Source organism: Panulirus ornatus, chromosome 4 (genome assembly GCF_036320965.1).
Source record: "Panulirus ornatus isolate Po-2019 chromosome 4, ASM3632096v1, whole genome shotgun sequence".
NCBI lineage: Eukaryota > Metazoa > Arthropoda > Malacostraca > Decapoda > Palinuridae > Panulirus > Panulirus ornatus.
Genome location: NC_092227.1, coordinates 11,602,798 through 11,622,809, shown reverse-complemented (window position 1 = coordinate 11,622,809; position 20,012 = coordinate 11,602,798).

Sequence of the window (20,012 nt, the reverse complement as noted above, 5' to 3'; positions counted from 1 at the left end):
AACCTAACCTAACCTAACCTAACCTGGCACATTTTAAAAAACAGGTTTTTTTTTTTTCACTTCCTCCCAAATTCTTAAATGCTTTCCCTTGTCAACCAGAGCGGTTGTTGATGCGTGTCGTGGGCAGCGGACGCCCACATTACCGTAGTCTCCCATCGTATCTTTTTGTTACATTTTCTATGACCTCTTTCCCTCCGTCGTTCCAGCCTGCCTTTAGAGATCTTTTCTCTTTTCACATTCTGAATAGTCCCTCACACTCACGATCCTCTTCCAGTCTGATCCTTCGTGATAAGATCTACTCTTCATTATATTTTCATATACAAGTTTGCTCGCCACAAGGCAACCAAGTTTTTCAGTATTGTCCCCCCATACTTAACATGGTACACCAGTCTCTGCACGCAGTATTGCCTCTAAGCGTCAAGTCTTAAGCTTATAATAGCAGGTGTAGCTTCACTTAACTCCACGTCAGGGGCTTTGGGTCAAGTCTTTCTGGTGGTGTCCAGCATTTCATAACGTCTCTTGACGCAATATCTTCGTTTTCTTTTGTATAAATCTAACGTACTCTATTTCATTTCACATATTTTTTTTCTTTTTTTTGTATATAAAGTCCTAATCCCTTACGCGAAAAAGAATGATATTGGGTTCATTAGAATGCGTACCTGGCCTCGCTTTAAACGCATTCTTAAGTGGTTTTTTTATATTTTTCTTTTTTAGATTTTTAACGTCCCGCATCTTATATCAATTCATTCTCTTATAAAAGTGCTAATCCCTTAACTGAGGAAAAAAAAGAAAAAGAAAAAAACGCGTTCATTTGAATGCGTACCCAGTCTGGCCCCCAGACGCATTCTGCTCCTCTCTCTCTCTCTCTCTCTCTCTCTCTCTCTCTCTCTCTCTCTCTCTCTCTCTCTCTCTCTCTCTCTAAATTCTTGACACATTCAATCGAGACTTCCGCTTCCACTCGCTCTCCGCTACGCTTGTTTCCACACTATGCCTCCTGATTCGGAGAGAGAGAGAGAGAGAGAGAGAGAGAGAGAGAGAGAGAGAGAGAGAGAGAGAGAGAGAGAGAGAGACAGAGAGAGAGAGAGACCACTTCCCAAACCCTCATTTGGCCTCCTCCCTCCGGCGCTTTTAGTCTAATGTTCGAGGATTGACTGACGTCCATTAGGTAAATTTCCTTTTCATTTGTAGCCACCTTCCCTACGGCTGGCCTGGAGCGATCTACTGGTGCTCAGTGTTAGGGTAGATGGCTGCCTCGCTGGCTGGTTGGCTGGGCTAGATGGAGGAGGAAGAGGAGGAGGAGGAGGTTGGGAGCGGAGGAGGAGGAGGAGGAAGAAGAAAGTAAGGGAAAAGTAGAGTTGTGGAAATGAGAGAGAGAGAGAGAGAGAGAGAGAGAGAGAGAGAGAGAGAGAGAGAGAGAGAGAGAGAGAGAGAAGCTGTAGTGTCCACTGTGGCACTGAGGACTTCGTCCGGTAGTGGCCACTGTAAGGTAGTGGCCACTGTAAGGTAGTGGCCACTGTGAGGTAGTGGCCACTGTGAGGTAGTGGCCACTGAGGTAGTGGCCACTGTAGGTAGTAACCACTGTAAGGTAGTGGCCACTGTATGGTAGTGGCCACTGTAAGGTAGTGACCACTGTAAGGTAGTGGCCACTGTGAGGTAGTGGCCACTGTGAGGTAGTGGCCACTGTGAGGTCAACACTGTCTCCCATGACAGTGATGTGTGATCTTGATACCGGCCCCCCAGTCTCTCTCTCTCTCTCTCTCTCTCTCTCTCTCTCTCTCTCTCTCTCTCTCTGTGATGGTGTCACTACGCTTCATGACGCTTGCGATAGTGTCTCGGATCATAGTGATAGAGGGAGGGTGAGGGCCTTGTGACTGATCCTCGGGGATAGTGAATGTGTTATGTTCCACTGGACACTGCTTCCCATACGCCACCGTCAGCCTGAGGGTCGTTGTTGAGGTGGCTGTAGTTTCAGCCTCGATTTCTGATTGTTCACGAGTTGTTCACTCCAGCTCAGGGTCGTTAGATATGGTATAAGCCACGAAGGAAATGTTGGTATACTACATCCTTGTGTGAACGTATTGAAGTTTTCACTCTCGAGAATGTTTTGAAAAGATAACAAATACCATAAAAAGATATATATCACAGTAGATATTTAGATACATTTACTTTACTAAAAATATAATCTATTACGTTTCGTCAGTTCGAAGTTGGTTAGTTTTGCTGCTCCCATAGTCTAGTCCCGGCAGTAAACACTTCCATCAAACACACCCATAACCAAAGACCTGCTGACCCGTATGGTGTGTCTCGCGTCCGACATCTCCAACAGAATTAGCTGCTGCCGACCCACGCGACGTTACTCCTCCAACTTGGAGTGGATGCTCCTCCCCTCCTACACACACACACACACACACACACACACACACACACACACACACACAACACAAGTCTCACTTCCTCGCACTTCTTGTCATTTCAGGTTTTCGTTTTGGGAACACTAGCTTGTGCTCCTGCATCAAGACTAGCTAGGTTAGATGAGGTATCCTAGAATATCGTATATTTCCCATGCGCTTCTTTCCACTATAGCCTTCTTAACTTCATCTAGGTAAATCAGTGCGATTGTAAGACAGAACCACTCTGTCACATTGACGTTTCAATCAACACTGAAGATTTAGTTCTCTGTATCTTTGCGAAATTTACACCTTTCTGTTTCCACATACATCAACAATTTTACATGGACAGGCATCTGGCGTCTGTTAACCCATTTTCTGTAGGAAGAGAGAATGTCCTCTCCCTTAACTCTGATCTTCTGGTCTCCCTCCATCTACAGTGTCGTACCGAAGTACTATTGAATGTGTGAGATACTAGGATGGCAGAACTGTTAGGGTCGGGGAGGTATGCCACGCGAGAGAGAGAGAGAGAGAGAGAGAGAGAGAGAGAGTCACAGCAAGTGCTTAGGTGAAAAGGAAATAGATGCTGGAAGGCTTGTGTGCGATGGAGTGTAGGAAGGCGGCTGGAGTGGATGGGAATGCAGTCGATTTTCTCAAGATGGGAGGTGACTTTTTTTATCGATTGCTCAGTTAGGGTAATGTGCAGACAATGGTGAGTGCTTGAGGATTGGCGGAATTCCTGTATCAACCATACGGTTGATGGGAAGAGGGACAGACGTCAGTGCTCGATTTACGGAGGCATAAGTTTGTTGTGTGTAGCTCCGAAGTCATATGGGAGAATGGTGACTGAGAAGGTGGTGGCATGTACAGAATAAGACTAGGGAGGAAAGACGTGGTTATAGGAGGAGTAGAAGATGTGTGGATCAGGTGTTTGCTTTGAAGCATGTGTTGAGAAAAACTGAGAGAAAGGGAAGGATTTGATTGTGTCTTTCATGGACATGGATAAGGTGTGTGATGGGGTTGATAGAGATGCTTTGTGGAAGGTACCACGAATATGTGGTGCAGGAGGAAAGTTTTCTTGAAATGATGAGGAGCTCTTACAGCCACAGTAAACCGTGTGTGCGAGTAGGAAGAGAGGAGGATGAATAGTTTCAGGTGAGGGTAGGCTTGCGGCAGAGGTGTGCTATGTTTCTTTGGCTCTTTGATCTGATTATGGCTTACGTGGTGAGGGAGGTGAATGCGTAGGTCTTACAGAGAGGGGCAAGTTTGCATTCTGTTTGGGGTATGCAGAAGCTACTCTCTGAGTATGGGGAAGGGAGTGAAATTTAATGTGTTTAATGAGTTAATGTGAAAGAAGTAAGGATATTAAGTGTGCTAGAAGTGAGGTTACAGGTCGACTGGAGTGCGAGTTTGAATGGAGAGAACCTGGAGAAAGTAAATTGTTTTAAAGACTTGGGAGTAGACATGACGGGCAATGGAGCTGTGGAAGCTAAAGTGAGCCATAGGGTAGGTGAGGAGGCGAAGGTCTTAGATGCATTTGAGGAGTGTGTGGAGAGTTCAGTGTCTTTAAAGCCAAATATGGGTATACATGATGTCATAGTTGCCGTGGTGATGTTTATATGGATCAGAGGCGTGGGCTGTAGATAAAAAATACAGCGGATGATGGAGGGAGGTGTTCGAAATGGAATGTTTAAGGTCAATGTGTGGTGTGAGGAAGGTTGATCGAATAAGAAATGATAAGGTAAGAGAAAGGCGTAATAGTAAGAGGAGTATATGAGGAAGATGTGCCAGTAAACGGTTTGGACATATGGAGAGGATGAGTGAGGAAGGGCTTATTAAGATGATATACATGCAGGAAGTGGAGCGAACAAACAAGGAAAAGGGGACACCGCAGAAGAGGTGAAAGGATGGAGTGAAAGATGCTCCGAGAGATCAGGGCCGGAGTATGCAAGAGGGTGTGAGGCGTGCATGGAATAAAGCGAAATGGAACGATGTTGCATGCATGGTGTGACCTGTTGTCAAGTGGCTGAGGCAAGGTATATGAACTTGTCATGGGAAACCCCGGAGAATTCTGAAGATCTTCGCTGTGGCTATGGGGTGTCTGGTGTCGGTACATATATATGATAACCTGAGAGTGGGTATGAGCAAATGAGTCTGTACGTGGTCTGTATCTGGCGCTAATTCGGTAAGCGGGAAACAGTGAACGAGTATTAAAGAAAATGTAGGTAGATTAGACAGTTAGATATAGATAGTTAATACCACATATGGATATATATATATATATATATATATATATATATATATATATATATATATATATATATATATATATATATATATACTTAGATAGTAGAGATGTTAACAGATTCTAACTGCAAGTCGGACTGAACACTGTAAATCGGTATTCAGCTCGGAATGCAACGAGAAATTGGAGTGATGAACTGCTTAGCCAGCACGATGGAAACGCACTCATAACTATTGAAGTGTCGGAAAATGATCAAATCAGAGCGAGTGATTAGCTCAGACACAATTCGGCTCCGGGGCCAGACGGATCCCAGCTACATTTCTCAAAAAAGACAAAAACAGCAAGAGCAAAAAAAAAATTGATTTTGATGCTAAGGCAAAGTCTGAATGAAAGCAAGATATCAGTTATTCGCAAATTGGCATATGTAACACCACGCTATTTTTTTTATTTTTTCTCTCATACAGTACAGACCACTTAGGTTTATTTCGAATGTAATTATGAACGCCTTTCAAACTGCGATGGTAGGACATATTGTAATCGTCTAATCAAGAACAGCTACATATTCGAAGGCCAGCATTTGGTTTGTACCAAGAAAAAGTAGACAGACTTAGTGATTATGTATGATTAGTTCATTACAATGACATATATGACTGTTTAACGCAAGAGCAAAATATTGATCACCGCGTTTCATACTTTAACGAAAGCATTTGACAAAGTAAACCACAAAATCTTGCTAACTGAGGGTAGCTAACCAGAATATTATGGGTGTGAGGTAGGAGGATCAAGGAGTTTCTACCTGAAAGTTCCAAGTGGAAACAAACGGAGACGTGTGTGAGGGAGATGTCTTATCTAGAGTACCACAGTGAACGTTGTTAGCATCACTACTCTTTATGATGATATTATCAGACATTGGCAGCCAAGTGAGAGAAGGAAAGGTAAGGAGCTTTGCTTTAGACACCCGAGGAAGCAAAGTGACTGGCACAGAACCTGATGAAAAGGAGATACAAATAGACACATTTTGCAGATGAGCAGAACTTGATGAATTTTCCAGAGAGAAAGTCATAGAAAGGTGTAACGAGTGTCGGGAACTTGGGTGTCATTAAAAACGATAATGTAGAATTTGACAATGTATTGATAAGGTTCTACAACTTATTTTATGATAGAGGAATCCGTTTCACTTCCGTCAGCTAATCCAGGTTTAGGATTGTTCGTAAGCTTGGCTGGGCAAACTGAAAGAGATGTTTTCATAGAACACATTCCTCACACTCTTATTTATCCTTATCGACAGTGTACCTCACATATCTCTCCTGCGTGACTCCCACACCTGACTCAGTCACCCAGCTTCCGTACTTAACTCCCGCACCAGTAACCCTCACCTGTCCCTTTTTAACTTGGTTTCATACCCTGCTATTCTTACTTGTCTGCGTGTAAGAGTCTACTTCACCGTCCATCTTCCCCAGTGAGGTATAGCCTCCATGCATGTCTGTTTACACCCCTCACCGCTGCGTATATCCCTCTCTTCCTCCGCCACTAACCTGGCCATCACACCGGTACTCTAATCTCGTTGCTAACCATGGTTACACCGCTCGTCAGCCCTCTTCCCTCTCCTCCTCTTCCTCTCATTTCCTTCTTTCTTGCTCCACCCTTCCACCTGCCATCCACCCTCCCACCTCCCTTTCTAAGTCTGTTCCCTTTTCTTCGTCAGTTGTTTAATCTCTCATTACTGCCCTCCCTCCCTCGCAGTCAGTCATAACCTCAACTCTGTGTGATTCACTCGGTGAAAGAGTCTTCCCCCGCGTCCAGACGCTAACGAACAAATGGTGGAATCTGACTTTCATCGAGTCATCACCCAACCATGTTCGTTTTCACATCGAAAACGACCTCGAGATTTTATCCCTCCCTCAAGAACCCTTCCGTGGAATCAGAACCTTATTTTGTGTTGCTATGTGTCATACGATGCCACAACTTGTGTTGTTAATTTCATGCGATGCCGCAACTAATTCTCTGTTGTTGCACCTTTAGCTTCCATTTCCAGCCTCAGCCCTCACCACCACCACCACCACCAGCCATGTCCCCACCTTCCTTGCCATGAACCTCCTCCTTGACCTTGTATAACCGTCGTTGTTACACCACAACAACCCTGTAACCAATTATAACTTCTGTCTCTTTTCTCTCGTTTCATGATATCAAGATTAGGAATCTGGGATCAGTGCTATTGCCCTCCAGCAGATTACCTCGCCATAGACCATCAGGTTTTCTGTTACGTGTCTGTCTTCCCACGTTTTCTCTTTCGTCTTCCTTGTCCATTCCACCGTATCTTCCCCGGTGATCTACGAACACGATATAATCAAGGATAGGAAGTTCTATGTCAGTATTGCAAGGTTTTGTATCATAAGATACTACAAGATATTTGTGAATGCTGTATCTTATGACTTGAGTGATTGTTGCTTTGGTTGGATATTTGGGCTTGATACCATTCAACTACCAGGGGCATTAAGATTATCAGGGTCGAGTTATAACCATCAAACGAAAACTCTTAAACTCGTTCTTCTGGTGTTAGAGGTAATATCTAACTCCGTGGCTAACAAGCTTTGTCGCCGACAATTTGTATAGCCAGCAGGCTCTGTAGCTAGCAGACTTTGTAGCCAGCAAGCTCTGTGGCCAAGAAGTGCTTGGCCAACGTTGCAATCCATCCTGTGAGCTACTACAGACCTTTAGCTGTCCTGTGCCGCTGCAAAACTGCTTCAACCTCAGAGTTAGATAATTTTTCGAGTTTCGCCTGTTTTTTGCACTCGTATTCTTGAAAGAAAGTGTGGTTTTCTGATCCCTCCATCGCTTCGGGTTGGTTACAAAAAAAGAAAAAGAATAAAAGCGTAATTTGTTTGGCAGGCAGATCTCTTGGCTCACAGCTTAATTCACCTGTTAAATGCGAAACTGGAATCACTTTCGCCTTCAAACAGTGACTTAACACACGTATGGCTCCCTTCCTTACCTCACTTACCCAAGCCTATCAGACACGGTCCGCTAGACCACACTACTCTCAAGCCTACCATGATCTTCTCAGTAACATTCCAGTTTAGGGGCACCATGGAAATAACCCATGGATGTGGCTGCACTTCTGATGTAGACCGGGGACGCTGGTTCATCACCGATTTGATTATCAAAAGTCTGGATACTCACTTAATTGGCAGAGGTTTGAAGATCAGGGGAACTGAGGGGTAAAATCAGACACTAACGAAAACCCTGCCCAACCTTAACCTAGCGACCCTGCCTAACCTTAACCTAGCGACCCTGCCTAATTTTAACCTAGCAACCGTACCTAATCTTACCCTAGCGACCCTACCTAATCTTAACCTAGCGACCCTGCCTAATCTTAACCTAGCTTGAAATAGCTTGGCTCGATCAGTTAATCTAAAGCAAACCCTACCTAACCTAGCATAAGAGAGCATAGGTTGCCGTACTACACCATTTGAACTGTTTACTCAGCAATACGTAAAAAAAATTGCGCACTGTGGTATTGAAGTACATGTGCAGAATGAAGTACCTTTTTGTTATAGTAATGTGAACGTAGGGATAAAATGACCGATGCAGGAGAAAGCATCAAAAACAACTGATCGATAAATTACGTATAAACTTAAAGCGCTGACGAAATAGCGGATGGTTGTGGACAGTTAAAACATTAGACATGACAGATACATTGCTCATAGGCAAGAATGAAACTTGAAAATTACATTTGTTGCAGCATTTCAATTGCGTACAATTGCATAGTCACAAGATGAGGGTGTGTGTGTGTGTTAGTAGGCGTTGGTTTATTTATTATGATAGGCTTCGCTCCTTCAAGAAGTATATTGCGGGTGGTATTAGCTTAACTCAAATTCAAGATCGCTAAAGTACTTCACACGCTAGAGAAATGATCGCTAGAAGACTGGCATAGTCGATGAGTTTGTTAGTGCAGATGATGTCATGTTTCCGTACTGTGGTCATCATAGGACACACCAGTTCTTAAGACATAAACCTGTCAGGTATGGAGAGAAAATGTGGATGTTCTGTGGTGAAATGGCTTTCCGTCCATCTTTTCCAATCCCAAAGGAAGCCCAGCGTTGACTTTAGAATTCCGTGTTGTCTACCCATCGTCAATTCAAACGAACGTGTACAGATTTTTTTTCTTTTGCTGATGAAATTCGTATAAGCTAAATGGCTGGGTTGACTCGTCGAATCAGTCGTGTGTCTGTGTGGAACTGCCCGCGACGCCACAGTCGAACTCGACTTTGCCCTTTCTTGTCGAAGAAGCGAAGTGGAAAAAAAAACAAGATTATGAATATGTGATATGCTCCACTGAACACATGACCCCTTGTGTGATACGGTGGTGCGAAAACGCAAATTTTTTTTTGTCTGTATATCTCTTCCTAAGAATCACTCGCTTCTCTCTGTTTAATTCCAGAGCACCAAACTTCAACTCTGTCACAACATAAACATTTTGGGCACACCCATGACCTCTCCTCTGTCATAGAAACCCCAGCTACTCAGTGTTACATATGAGTAAGTCTGCTTCCCAGTAGCTGGGAGTGTTGTATAGGTGTCGTAATTATGTTCCTCGTGAGCACGTATTTCTTATCTGCAATTATAGACTATTTGTTCTCAGATCTGGGTGGCTAATCCTCCACCTTTCTCTTAGCCAGAATGAAATCAAATACCTTTCGTCTCAGTAGTTTTCCTGGGATCACCTCTCTTCTGACTTCACTTTCCATATACCGCAGTGTGTGTGTGTGTGTGTGTGTCTCTCTCTCTCTCTCTCTCTCTCTCTCTCTCTCTCTCTCTCTCTCTCTCTCTCTCTCTCTCTCTCTCTCTCTCTCTCTCTCTCTCTCTCTGTTCTATAGGTATTATTTTGTATGGCCATCGTTCCCGCGAGCTGTCTACATGTGTCCCCACAGTTAAGGTTTGGGACCCTTGGCTCTCGTTTAAATGCTGCTTCCCACAGTTTGTGTGTGGAGACCGGCCACTCGAACATTGGCTGTTATGATGTCTCATTCTTCCCTCGAGCATCAAAACTGTAGAATCATCTTTCTTTCTTTCATCTGATTTATCTTCCTTCTTTCATGTATCCCTCATCATATAACCTTTCTTCCTTTAAAAGTCAGGTCCACAAACACCAGCGAAGCTCTGATGAATTTCTTTCACTCCATAACTTTTTTTCTTTCACACGAGATGGCCTTGATGGGGGCCCTGTGTTTGCTTGTGTCATGTCGGTCACCGTAACACACGAAGCCAGTTGTATGATCCGCTTCCCTGGGAAAACAGAAAACTGATTTACGTCAGGATAATGAACGTTTCTTTAAGTTCAACGTATAGAAGGAAAAAGAAAAAAAAGTTCTCTTACAATTCTAAGTATTTTCAATGACATTGCTATCCTTTAGATCAGTATGAGAGCAAGATGTGTTTTATGTTTTACTTGTAGAAATGTTGAATGTGTTTACAGTATCCCAATAGCCATATGGTTCTGTTTTTGTTGGAGAGATTATTTCGGATTTTCCACGCATTTCATTATCGTATTTGTGTTACTCTATTCGTTATCTGATAATTAAAAGTAAGGAATTTTCTGTCATATAATTACCAATGAAATAAAGTACAGTAAGACACCAATGATCCCATTTTGGGAATATTGATTATCAGTGAAAAAGTATATTTTGAACAATAGTTGGACTTGCTTGTCAAAAAAATGGCGAGTAAAATTAATTCCAATTCCAGTTTTCACAGTCATTTTATGAATGGGTCATATATCTGCTGATAATGAAAATGATTGAATACTGTGTAATGTTACCGACACGAATAGATTTCTGCGGGGTCCGAACCTTTATACGTATGACTTCAAAGTCATATACGTCACCATCAAACACAAGAACGTACATAACCAGGTTATGGTAAAGCATTATACTTCCCTCTTCTGTGCGACTCTGTTCCTCTTGCACGACAATTCTACCTCTCGAGTGCGACAGCGCATCTCCTCGAGTACGATAACTTCAGCACTTTTCAACCCTGAGTATATTGACTTACGACTTTTATCACGATTCCAATCCCTCAGAAGACGACTTGAACCCCGAGTTCGAAAACATACGTCTTGGCAAAGACCCGACCTGGAAAATATGGCTCACGTATTCATATCCAGGAATGAAGGAAGTGATAGTAGAACTAGAATACAAGCTTCAGCCACTGGATGTAAGGGAGTTGACTTTGGTAAGACGAAGGAAAATGCGTTGCGCAGCTCAACGAGCCTTTCATTAAGGCCGGGTATCTGTCAGCGTTGAAGGGGACACTGTAATTTTACTGGCGGAAGTAGTTTTAAGTAGTTTTAACCTTTTCTGGGGAATAACTAAACTTTTATGGCAAAAGTAGTGCTTCTCGCATCGGACAACGGAAACTTTCCACATAAAACTTCCGCTCTGGACTGTGTGGGATGGGGGTAAGGGGGGAAAAGACACTTGTAAAGGAAAGGAAGGAAAAGGGAAAGGAAAAGGGACGCCAACAGGATTAATGGAAAGGTTCTCAAGTAAGCCAAGGATGGATTCTGCCTTAAATATGGGTCGTAAATTACGTCCCCAATACACCAGCCATGGGAGAAATAAGTGGATATGTTTATGGCTTAGGTCATGTGAGTCTCCGGGAGGAATAGGTACAGAAATAAGGATGGAAAGAGAGAGAGCGAGATAGGAGAGCAAAGAGGAGACAGTTAAGAATGGTTACTCATGGAAGTCTATGTTGAGTGCCGTTTGTGGATCACAGGATTTGCATAGGGCGTTCGAGCATTGGCACGGGTGAGAGAGAGAGGAAGAAAGAACTTCCTCACCCCTCAAGACAGAGGGAGACTTAGAGAGGTTGCTGTTGGCGTGAGAGACCTCATGTGGGAGACAGGGAGGGGAAGGGAGTTGACGACCGTGTGCAAGAGAGAGAGAGAGAGAGAGAGAGAGAGAGAGAGAGAGAGAGAGAGAGAGAGAGAGAGAGAGAGAGAGAGAGAGAGAGAGAGGAGGGGTGTATAGAGAAGAGGAAAGAGACTTAGGAGGACAGAGAGTTGACACACAAAGACTGATAGTGTTATGAGAGGGATTTTTTCTTCGGTGGTGGTGTTGATGGACGGACGGGATTTGCCGTAGTGTTCCACGATCACGGAGGAGACGAGGGGGGGGGGAAAAAAAAACATTAAAACTGAATAAGGAGTAGAATTTATAGCATTTACACAGCAGGAGACCGATGAAACAGGGGGAGAACACGAATGAAGGAGGAACGTTGACTGGGGAAGGCGCAGAAGATATGATGTAGTCTCATGACATCTTTATGGGCAATGATAAGTTGTTGTGCAGGTCATGAGGACGGGGGTACGGAAGGAGGGAGTCCACACACACAGAGGGAGCACACGACCCCGTGCGCGCGAGCACTGCCACCACCAGCCCATGTGGAACTAACCTACGTAGATTCTGCAGGAAGAAGGGTTTGAATGAGGCATCGTTAGCAACGTGTGACGGTTGAGGGACGACGTATTATTATTATTATTATTATTATTATTATTATTATTATTATTACTATTATTATTATTATTATTATTATTATTATTATTATTATTATTATTATTATTATCATCATCATCATTATTATTATTATCATTATTTATATTATCATTATTATTATTGTTATTATTATAATTATTATTTGTTTTCACTATTATCATTATTATTATCATCACCATTCTCCTTATTATTATTATCATTATTATTATTATTATCATAGGGTGGATCATAGGGTGGGGGAGGGGGCGAAAATTTTGGGAGCCTTGAAAAATGTGTGGAAGTCGAGAACATTATCTCGGAAAGCAAAAATGGGTATGTTTGAGGGAATAGTGGTTCCAACAATGTTGTATGGTTGCGAGGCGTGGGCTATGGATAGAGATGTGCGCAGGAGGATGGATGTGCTGGAAATGAGATGTTTGAGGACAATGTGTGGTGTGAGGTGGTTTGATCGAGTAAGTAACGTAAGGGTAAGAGAGATGTGTGGAAATAAAAAGAGCGTGGTTGAGAGAGCAGAAGAGGGTGTTTTGAAATGGTTTGGGCACATGGAGAGAATGAGTGAGGAGAGATTGACCAAGAGGATATATGTGTCGGAGGTGGAGGGAACGAGGAGAAGAGGGAGACCAAATTGGAGGTGGAAAGATGGAGTGAAAAGGATTTTGTGTGATCGGGGCCTGAACATGCAGGAGGGTGAAAGGAGGGCAAGAAATAGAGTGAATTGGAGTCATGTGGTATACAGGGGTTGACGTGCTGTCAGTGGATTGAAGCAAGGCATGTGAAGCGTCTGGGGTAAACCATGGAAGGCTGTGTAGGTATGTATATTTGCGTGTGTGGACGTGTGTATGTACATGTGTATGGGGGGGGGGGGGTTGGGCCATTTCTTTCGTCTGTTTCCTTGCGCTACCTCGCAAACGCGGGAGACAGCGACAAAGTATTAAAAAAAAAAAAAAAAAAAAAAAAAAAAAAAAATTATTATTATCATTAATAGTATTTTATTATTATTATCATCATTATTATTATTATAATTCTTATCATTATTATTATCATTTTTATTGTTATTATCATTATTATTATTATTGTTATTATCATTATTATTATCATTATTATTATTATTATTATTATTATTATTATTATTATTATTGGCTCTTGAAGTTTCAAGGCTGGGCTGCAATCAGTAGCAGGGAAAGGATAGACTCCTTTAGAGAGAGTAGTTCTTTGGACGAGATTCTGACTCGACGATACAAGGATGAGTATTATTATCACTTCACAGTTAGACTTCCCAGCCTCCTTCCTTACTTGCCACAGTAGACCATTGGGTTCTCACTGACCACGACTGTGTTGTGCCACACACACAAAGTCAGTGTATCCTATAAACTGTTTCCACTTGGAAAAGAAGCTCATAGGTCTTCGAATTTCGAGAACTGTGATTCTCAGAGAATGTAGTAGTCAGTCACTCGATGATGTAGTGTTAGAATTCTTCCTGAAAACATGAATTCCGGTTTGGCAAACTGCTAGTCTCGTGTAGCCACTAATATCTCATCTTTCATTAGTCTGAAGATACCTTGATGTCTCATCATCATCATCATCACGTCTTACTTGCAAGTCCGAGATTTTCGTCACTGCTTCTACTTATATATATACCTGTGACGTAGGTACGTACTGCCAGCGTATAGATGTGTAAGGTAAGGGTGACTCCTCCACCTCGACCTTCAGTCTTTGGGGATCTCCCTCCAAGATCTCTGTGGCATTATACATCTCATTAATTCCATTCCAGTCGACATCCGTCCCCACGACCAATTACATTAGAGGTAATACCACTCCCGCTTATTAGCTGCCTGGAGCAGGTGTGTTCGAGGGAGGCTGAAGGAGCACAGTTGTGCCCGAGGAGTACTGAAGATGACGGTGCCTCATCTGCCTCACGACGAGGCTCTGCCATATAATATTATCCCGACATCACCGACCGTAGGGGGAACTCGGGCGTCCCAGACCATGGCCGCTGTTCTGTCATGGCTTCGCTGCTTGGAGTATATCTTGTGTTTATATAAACTCCGTTGTGTCTCCATTCTTCGTTTTGAGCTGGTGAGGTTAGCGCTGTCGGAGCTAGAAAGGTTGAAAAAAAATGGCCATAAGAAAAGGGAGTGTATGTAGTGGTGAGGATCAGAGAGAAAGGGTAAACAGGATCTTCTCTTTGAGAGCCAGAGGTAGATCAAACAGAGGAAACACGAGATAAACAGAGATATGAACCTTCTGAAGGAAACAGAGGTCAGAAAATCGAGATTAAATCTAGCGTTTCAGGAAGAAAGACAGAAAGTACTGACTGGTGTACAGGAGCAGGTCTGTGGCCGTTGAAACGAAAGGATATAGTGATAATCAACTAAAGGTACAGAGACGAATGATATACTCGGTTGTAGGATAAGCATTCAAGGAGATATATAAAGTGGCTCTCACAGGTTTAAGGTGTATCCGGGCTCCTCCCTCCTGCAAGATATTACGTTACGAGTATAAACTTACTTTAGCGAGGCTGTATCACTGAGAACGAAGTACAGATAGTACCACTAGAAGCCGTAAACGTGGCAAATGCAATTTCTGAGTTACATAAAAAGAAAAGGATGATATGATGAGAATATAAGGAGGCGACCAGTGGTGGTGATTCCTTTTTGAAATGGAAATGCATAGCCAGGAGATATCTAAGGAAAGCATGAAGCTAACTATAGTAGTGAAGAAATTAGTGATGTGCTTATCAGAAGATATATAGCAAAGGAGGAACGAGAGAGAAGTAAAAGAGTACAGTCATATGGCAAAACATAAAGGCATCAAATAAAGTTAGAGATTAGATCAGCTCTACCACCAGTATATATAGAGAGTCTCGGTATATTAAGTACTGCTAACACAGGGCTGAAAGTAATGTTTACAAATGCTGATGGATTTAGCAGTAGCTGGAAAAGAGCTGGAGGTTGAAGAGCGAATTCGAAAAACCAAATCAAGTTCCGTCGTTGTAACAGAAACGAAGCTTATATAGATCGAACGAAATTTTCCCCGAAGAATATATGACAGCAGAAAAAGAATATGGAAGAATATGGAAGATAAAGATAAAGAAGATAGGAAGTTGTGTGTGGACAGCCTGAAGTTTCAGGAAATATAAATGAACGACCCATTTAAACAGGTACATAAATGAACAATAAAACAGTGGGGGGAAAAAAAGTTGCATTAAACCCACGCAGCTGTTCACACTCACCTGTATGGTCGATGGGATACGTGACTTAAGCTAGATTGCCTCGAGATATGGGCGTTCAGTTGAACGTGCCGTCTTAGCTAACATGAAAACGGTAAAATGTTGTATAATGTTCAGACGATATGGCACTACAGTCGCTACCCCAACTGTGAGAACTGGTCGATGAGTTATGGTACTACAGTTGTATCACAGTTTTGAGAACTGGTCGATGAGTTATGGTACTACAGTCGCTATCCCAGTTTTGAGAACTGGTCGATGAGTTATGGTACTACAGTTGTATCACAGTTTTGAGAACTGGTCGATGAGTTATGGTACTACAGTTGTATCCCAGTTTTGAGAACTGGTCGATGAGTTATGGTACTTCAGTTGCTACTCCAGCTGTGAGAACTGGTCGATGAGTTATGGTACTACAGATGTATCCCAGTTTTGAGAACAGGTCGAGGAGTTAGTAAGAGTCTTCAGAACATCCCTGCTCCACCGACACGGAAAGAGTCTTTCATATTGCTGGATGTCGTCAACATCTAACACCTGTAGCAGCAGCGTTGTAGGAGGCCTCGCTCCCACCCATCATGATCTGATGGCTGTCTCATCACATCGCAGCTTCACCTTAGATTATTCTATTTCAATGCACCACAGATGATGGATTGTCCACGTCTTGGATATATGATCATTTTCCTCTGAATATAATGTGATTGTCCTTCTTGGATATTGATCATTTTCTTCTGAATATGATGTAATAAGAGATTTCTTCTTCTTTTTTTTTCGAAGAGGTTTAACCAGAGATTTCCAATGTCCAGGGGTTGGTTCTCTCTCTGTACTTCTCAGTTGCTGGGCGGATGTTACTGTGATATAAATCTTGTCCAAATAGTTTTGTGGTCATGTTCTTTATTTCGGAAAACGTGCCAAAAATTACCCACGCATCCAGTTGTGATTCATCCACATGTGTGTGTGTGTGTGTGTGTGTGTGTGTGTGTGTGTGTGTGTGTAGTGACCTGCAACTGAATTCATTTTTCATCCGATAGTTTTACCCTCACGTGCCACCAGCCATGGCAGCAACAGCCAACGCCGGGTGTTGTTGAGTCATTCATAAAGGTGTTGAACGAAGAGTTCAGCTTCAGGTGACGCTTTGATGACAGTGATTTCAGTTACCGTAACCCATGTGGGGGAGTTGGTTACCAAGGAGAAGGTAACATACCACAGACCTGACATCTCAAAAAGCAGTGCCTCAAGTTATGCTTCTCGACGTCTCGCACTGAAACGGGTCGCAAATCAATTTCACTCTAATGTTCTGCTCTCCTTTCGATTAGATGTCTCGTACACGAGCCTTTGATGAATGTCTCTAGAGATAGATATAGTTGTGAAAAATGTCCAAAAAGCCAGAGTCTCTTATCCTGAAACAATCCCACAGAGATCGTAATTCTGAAAGTCTTATGCTAAATCAGAATCATCACTTAAGATACGTACACAGTGCCTTGCTTTGAGATGGGTGGAGGATGACGAAAGGTAAAGATTATTATCATTCATCTAGTGACAGAATTCATTCCCTGTCACGTATCAACAGTGCAGGTGCCCCATCTCTCTCTGTAGCTTGGTTCTTTGGTCGTCGTCTTCGGGTTTGTGGATAACCCATACCATGAGATGGACACTCGTAAACGAAAAAGGCTCCTGTTGTCGCCCTATTCAACATCGTTTCCTCCGCCGCAAACATAAGGAGCCAGTCAGTGCGAAATGGTAAATTCGCCACCTTCCATCACTAGCCTTTGACGCTTGGTCAAGATTGATTTCTTGAATATATTTATACTAATGAATGGCTAACCTCCTTTAAGACTTTGGGATAAAGTTTGCAAGGTCCTTGGGATCTATTTACCTTCACTTTAGATATACGGTTTAACATATCATCTCTTAAGTATAAAAAGATGTTTCATACAATTTATCTTCTTCAGTTCCCCATAGCTCTTCTATGTGGTAAAGCACCCCTTATTCCTGTACTAGAAAATGTTTTATAGCCGTTGAATGAAAATCATCTCCATCTCTGTTGAAATGAATGACCAGGTTCGTAAGAAAACAACGTTAAGTATCTAGGGCCGAAGAGTAGACACTAGAAGTAGAGAGAGAATAGAATAGAGGTTCGTAAGAAAACAACGTTGCGTATCTAGGGCCGAAGAATAGACACTAGAAGTAGAGAGAGAATAGAATAGAGGTTCGGAAGAAAACAACGTTGCGTATGTAGGGCCGAAGAATAGACACTAGAAGTAGAGAGAGAATAGAATAGAGGTTCGTAAGAAAACAACGTTGCGTATGTAGGGCCGAAGAATAGACACTAGAAGTAGAGAGAGAATAGAATAGAGGTTCGTAAGAAAACAACGTTGCGTATGTAGGGCCGAAGAATAGACACTAGAAGTAGAGAGAGAATAGAATAGAGGTTCGTAAGAAAACAACGTTGCGTATGTAGGGCCGAAGAATAGACACTAGAAGTAGAGAGAGAATAGACTAGTCACAGCAGTGAGCAATCGAGATGATTCACGACGGGCGGACGAAAAATCCTACGAGAGAAAAAAAAAAAAAAAAAAAAGACGATGTCAAGCATAAAACTATTCCTCCCAAAGTCAGTTTTGACATATGAAGTGAATCTATACGACATTTACGTTCAAGATGCTTGGTTTTTCGTTCATGGACTGAACAGAAGCAACCAACGATGGTTGCTACTGCTCAATCCATGAAGTCCCCCCCACCACGGAAAGGTAACCAAGCTTCGGGGGGGATGGGTGTTTACCCTGACGCCAACGGAGAAACTCAATACAATATTTTTATATCTTTCCTTAATCTTGAAAAATGAATCACTTTCCTTAATCTTGAAAAATGAAACACTTTCCTTAATCTTGAAAAATGAATCACTTTCCTTAATCTTGAAAACTCAATGACTTTCCTTAATCTTGAAAAATGAATCACTTTCCTTAATCTTGAAAAATAAATCACTTTCCTTAATCTTGAAAAATGAATCACTTTCCTTAATCTTGAAAAATGAATCCATCAGAAGGAAGAATAGCCCCAGTCATATGAAGACCGGCTGACCGAATCCTTGCGCATTGGGTAGAAAGTGATTTCTTTGATGGTAGCTTTATGGAAGGCACGGTAGCGTCGGAAGAGTTTCATTTGTTCTTTGAAGAGGGAAGGCAAGAGCAACCAGCCTGCAAATACAATGACTTCTGCCAGGGCACAGTGATGTGGGCTGCGAGCATGCCTTTGGCAAGTGATGTGCTCCACAGAGAGGCCAGTGATACGGAGGAAGTTAGGATCCGACATGAGTGTGTTGTAAGTGGGACATCCCAGATCCTCCATGTTAACAACTTTAGCGCGGCATTTGAAAACGGTGGTAAAGAGAGCCTCGATATATCCTCCCTTGAAGAGCAATACGTCGTACTGGTTAAGTACACCAAGAAATTCGTTGATATCGACTGAGTGGGAGGGTCCTGAGACGACGGTGCAGGTGGTCAAGTCGAGAATGGCTGCCTCAGTGCAGTACATTGCGTGGAAGTGTTCTGTGCCGACGCCTTCTTCAACAAAGTTGATATCAATTATGGCTGCTCGCATACTCTGGTGGCGTCTAAGGAAGTCCCAATAGAAAGAATCGCCAAATGGTACGGGAGTTGTAGCGTAAGAAGCCAATTTAGGGAGAGACCAGCAGCTTCCGGGAAGGTCAGAAGATTTGAAATAGAATGGCTGGTAGGCAGTTCGTGGGCGAGGGACGTGAACGCTTCCGTTTATCTGCATTTTGGAAGATCATGATTTTCTCTGATGTACAGTTAACGAAGTAACCTCGGATATCCTTGCTTATATTTTAATATAGTGATGTCTTAAAATATAGTGATGTTTACCCAAATGAAACCAGATCAGATCCCCTCAAGTCAAAGGAGCAATAAAGATAAGTTGGTTATTATGACGCTGTGGTGAAAAAAAGTGTACACTAAGAAAAAGAGATTGTTAAAATCTTTTGTAATGTCAATCTAATGCATTACAAATATTTGATAAGTGATCTTAAAGTCTTTTTTCTGCCTTTTGCTTCAGTGTTGGGTACCTATATACTAATTCTACCGGGAATTCCCTAAGAAATTTACCTTAAGTTTCACTAAGAATGGAGATGATATAGTCTATGGGATTGAGAAGATATTTAACAAAGAAGATGTAAGGATCAAATATGAAGTCAAAGAAATATATATATAAAGTGAAGAAGATTAAATATGCAGAACTACGTTAATTGGAGATGATGTTTTAAAGCAGATATCTAGAATGGAGCCAAATCAGTGCCAAGGATCATACGAACTTTCTGGAAGAGTCGTAAAGGAGTGCGAGGAGGAAGTTAGCCTTTCATTAGTAAATATATTTATGACATCACTTAGAGCAGGAGTCAAAGACTAGTATTGGAAGATGGTCAATGTATAGTTTCGAGGGAAAACTATGTAGTTTTGGCAAATGGTTACTTCTAAAATGTTGAAAATGCTTTATAAAGGTTTGTTTTGACAGCAGAAAACTTGCACAGGAAACGATATTAGATTTGGTGACAGCAATAAATAGAGGAAAATAGAGGTTAAATCTGG